Source organism: Chaetodon auriga, chromosome 16 (genome assembly GCF_051107435.1).
Source record: "Chaetodon auriga isolate fChaAug3 chromosome 16, fChaAug3.hap1, whole genome shotgun sequence".
Lineage (NCBI taxonomy): Eukaryota > Metazoa > Chordata > Actinopteri > Chaetodontiformes > Chaetodontidae > Chaetodon > Chaetodon auriga.
The window spans coordinates 15570771-15576112 of NC_135089.1; positions in this window are offsets into that span (position 1 = coordinate 15570771).

Sequence of the window (5342 nt, forward strand, 5' to 3'; positions counted from 1 at the left end):
TAGAAAATAATGTGAACTAAAGGAGAAGAGGAGAGAGGTGAGAGACTCTGTGTGATCTTTGACCTTTGACCTCTGTCCTCCTGACCTTTTCGATAGCAGCAGAGTTGGATTAGTGCAGGGAACAGACTTAGAGCTCCAGCTGTCTTTCTGATCACGATGTTCCGTAAAAGTGCGGAAGTTAACACCTCAGGATCGGGACTGATTCATTTTCAGTTCAGCTGGATTCAAAATAGGAGCTGAAGACACAGTTTGTCCGTTTAATGGCAGCACATTTGTGGCACTCGTTATTATTTTCTATACATCTTGTATATATACTCCATCACATCGATTGATTGATTGATTGATTGAATCATGGGAAGGCTCACTTCATAACTGACTGAACTGAAACTGAATTGAGCTCATTCCTGCTCACATTTACCCCCATCTCTCTGATCCCAGGTCAGTTGTTAAACATGCGTAGTGGTTTTTTGAAGTACACTGACTACAGATCAGCTGTTAAGGGGGGAAAAAGGTGTGACTCAACAAAACTAATGAATCTCTTTTAGACGGTAAAGTTAGATCATTGGTGCTTCCTTTTACCCCTGTTTCCAGCCACACGAGTCATCTCTCGATTTATTTTTTTCACCTGAAACTGAGAGAGATGATCAAATATTTGTCAGCCTTCACTCGTCACCTTTCACCTTCCACATTTTTCTGTGTAGCCCCATAACTCACCTCACTGCCACCCTCTGCACACCTCCTCTCACCCTCTCTTTCTCTTTCCAGTCTCGTCTTCCGTCGCTGTCGCTCGTTTAGACTAGTGAGGTTGCTGGTTCAGGGTAGTGTGGAGGGAAGACCGCTGAGCTGTGAATATGCTTTAAGGCAGAGCCAAAAAGACATTAAACACACAGATGGACTTTTTTTTTTTTGTTGTTTGCCCACTACCTCTTGGTGAACATCTTCAGATGAATTTAACATAAAGTTGTCTTTTCTTGCCAGAACAATTGTCAAAATCTCAGCTGCAGAAATAAACTGAGAAAATGCTCACTTCAGTCCAAAGTACACATCTCTCTTCTGCAGTGGATGGTCTGTTGAAAATGAACTGAACTAGATGGACCTGGAGGAAGTCCCATGCATTATGCAGAGGATTTGTGCTCTACCCATCCAGCTATCACTCACAGCCTCTCCTCCTCTTTATCTCCCTTACATGTGCACATACTGTATACATCCGCACAAACACACACAAGCCTATACACGTCTTCCACGTGTCTCCTCCATGTGGATGTGACATGCACCGACAGTCATGGTCCTTTCATATTTCAAACACCTGTTGGCACCATTTTGGATTAACAGCCAAATTCTGGCTAAGCATAGATGCATATTGAGAGAAGTTTTGATGCAGATTTTTCGGCCGCAGTGAAGAGTCCTTAGTTTTGTAAGACGGCACTGAAAAGGAGAGAAAGGGCTATTTCATGAATGGGATGAAGGAAAGAGGGTTTGAATCCATGGATGAATAAGACAGTGTTAGATAAGAGGAGAGACGCAAATGAGGCTGGATCAGTCAGTCTCTGTCAGTCAGTGATGTTTTAGAAAGTTAACTGATGGAGTTCATGACATCAGTGACTGTGAGATAACTGTATTTCTGAAAACATGCATTCTAACTGAATAAGACGTGTGCTGCGAACTGATCCCTATTCATTCCTAAAGATACATTATTAGGCTTTACTTTTGCTTTAGCATTTTTTTCTCCTTCAGATCTCCTATTAATTGGTGATCTATTCCTACCTCTGTCCAATGTAAATGCTCTCAAAGAGTTAACAGGTAAATCTAGGCTGTTACAACACATACAAAGACCCAAACAGGTGCACTTTGCAACACTTTATTACAGAGTGCAGTCTGAGTGCAGTACATCAGATTAGAGCATTTATCACGCCACTGGACAACACCTGATCACACACGCATACGAGGGGAGGGGCTGTGAGAGAGTGGGAGGGAGGCAAAATAGCTATAAAACACACACAAAGGGAGAATTGTGGAGAGAGAGCATGAGTAGCTAGTATAAACGTTAGCAGCATTTCCCCAAAACTTTTTTCTGTGAGTACAAAGTGAGCTCCAAGAGGGGAAAAAAACACATTTTTGTTTCCTTCTTAACCTCCCTCAGCCACCATTGCACTGTTTTGTACAAACTAAACATGAAACACCAAGCTGACGCCAGTCACACCACCACTTTAAGAATTATGACCCTGATAATAAAAGATGTTTCAAACCTCAGTCATACTGTTTAATTTATGACGCTGCTGTTTTATCCACTGTCTTTTACGCCATAAAGGGAGCTTAAAGGGACGAACGTGTATCACCACGGACTTGCTCTTGCTGTCCTCCACATGTAAATATTAATTTTGCAAGCTAACTACAACATCAGCAGTTGTCATGGGCTGTGAAAGGGAAAAAAATGCTTTTCTCAAAGCAAGGGCTTTTAATTTTTAAAGGACAGGAGCACACAAGGGCTTTTTATGCTCAGAGCTGCAGCAACGTCGTTTCAAGGGTGTTACTGTATGTCAGAAGGAAAGGCAAAGTACATTTGCACAGAAACGTTTTGAAACCAGCTGAATAGCTAACTAATGATATAACATGCTTCTTTCAAACCAGAAGCCGAGGTAGAGAAAACGCAAAGACTGTACTCTTCTACTCACGTTAGCTACAGGTTAGCCGCTAGCTGCTTCTTTTTTGCTAACTTTAGGTTAGATGGGTGACTTCCTGAAGTAATTAGAGATGAAGAATATTGCCTTAAGCAGAGGTAGGATAATTTTAATCAAGAATAATTTGAGTTAGCTTAAGGATCAAACATATATTAGCAAAATATTGTTAATCATACTTGGTGCCAAATATTACTCAAACTGTTTCCTGTATGTCATGGCCTCCAGGTTAGCTTTAGATCATAGGTTCAGTACTCTTTTTGCATCGGATTTCCTGCAGTATACTGACTCAGCAGTAGTAGCTATGTAGCTCAGCACATCAGAGGCCCCTCGGATCCTGAGGGTCTGTTAGGGGTCAGGGTTCAGAACCGCATCCATGAGCCACGTCAGCATTGACCTTTCAAACCATGCATGCCATATCCATCCGCTTCCAGTGCTTAACATTCGCTGTATCTCTAATCGAGTCTCAAATGGCACCCTAATCTCTATAGTCCGTAGGGATACTGGACTGCTACATTTAAGACGCCTTACAAGGGTGTGTGGGCCCGTAAGCCTGTGCTGTGTTTAACGATGTTTACTCCAATAGAGCACAGGGTGCTTTTTGAGACTAGACCTCTGTCTATCTCTTCTTACCGCCATACAGCTTTGATACTCTGATATCAACAACAAATAATTGTATTATTAGTAAAAAATTATTCTACTCTAAAGGTGCCACTGTGCAGAGGATGACAAACTCTGACACATATTATAGTTATTAACCATGGGGGGTGGGTTGATCGAAGGGAGCAGAGTTGGGAAGCAGGGGTCGTAGTCTTTGTAATATTCTATTATTCTAGTTTCATTTTCTACTTTGATGTGGTTTGTGAGATTGTGTTGTTTTGATCACATCTGAAGCCTCTGACAGGAGGAGGGAAAAGAGACAGTGGAGCGCTCAGACGATCTCTCGTGGACATTAACCTCACCTCACTGGTGCCAGAGGTCACTTGCTTCAGCGGGACACTCAACAGAGAAAGTGCAATACACAAACATACATGCATTCAATGTAAGGTTTCTACGCTTCTGAGGACTTATCGACCCAGTGCACTACAGACAATCGTTCTGTCACCTGTAGTGTACTTTTTTTGTTTGTTTTTTTCTTTTTGTGTGTATTCCTTAACACCTAAAGCGAGGCAAATTCATTAACTGCCAATGTGTCCTGATCAACAAAATCAAATAACACATAATTGCAAATTAGAGAAGTATCCCAAAATCATGAACTTTAACAGGGACACACATGCAATTACATCCCACCTTCTTCCTTTTCGCTGTGGTTCCATGAACAAGTCCTCCGTCCAGGTGCTCTGCTGGCAACATCAAATTGAAACTAATTTAAGAGTAACACATCAAGGCAATTTGATGCTCCAAAGGAGATGAAATGATGATATCGCAACCAAATTTCATTTAATATTTAGCAGATTAAGATAACAAGCAATGAGGATATTAATCGTCTGACTAATTGACTAAATTTGCATTCTTACCAATTTCTAAGTACAAATTTACTCTTAAATCTAAAACAAACCCTTAAACATTTTCTTATTTTAGAGCACTTTTGTTTTTTTGTTTTTTTTGTTTTTTTCCAAAGAATAATGTGGGATATAAGTTCTCATAAGTATAGAAACACAAGAACATAACACATAGGAACACACACGCTGGTTAATGGCCACAAACATGTACACACACACATTTCTTTATGCACAAACATGCACAGAAACACACACTCACAGCTTCAGCTTTGCCCAGTGTGGTGCGGGGATACGTGTGTCCTGTTTAAAAGAAAAATCACTGTGTCATGTTTGGAAAAAAAAATATTGTAAGTGTTTCTTTGGGAGAAAAACTACAAACTGTTTCTGTCACTGATGTGTCGCTCCTCAATGGAACTTCAAGTACACTGAGCCAGCCAATCGAACACGGAGGACCAGAAGAACTGTTTTAGAAATGTGAATTTAATGGAATAGTTCTGAGACAAACACATGCTATAAGCACTCTACACTTTGCACTCGCACACAGACAACACACACACACACACACACACACACACACACACACGCATACACTAACATGTACAAGGTTACTGTGTGAAGAGGGCTTACAGGTGGAGTTATGTGCCTGCATGTTTGTGTGTGTTAATACTCACGTGTGTGTGTTTGTGTCTCTATGTGTGTGTGTGTGTGTGTGTGTGTGTGTGTTTGTATGAATGAGTGTGTGTGTGTGTGTGTGTGCATGTTCAGTTAGCCTCTCCTCACCCATGCACCCAGTGCCTGCCTGTCCTGCCTTCAGACAGCTCCCAGATCAGCCATGGGGCTTCCAGTATAACCTCTGCATTCCCACGACCTTTAACGGTTGCACTGGGATCAGTTTTAGAGCTAACTGCCCCAATCATTTCTCAGCAGACGCAGCCATACAAAACACAAGGACTGTTTTGGAGTCAGCGGTTTCTGTTGGATATTGTGTATTACCGACAAATAATACAGAGTTTATGTTACTTGGGAAGAAGGAACTTTTATTTCAAAGGTCTGACTGGACTGTTGGCCTTTTATTTTGACACATTTGCTGTTCAGACCTGACTTGTCGTGTCTGCCTGTGAGGCTGATTTAGGATCAGCAGAGGGGGCTTAGCAGGATAGACAAT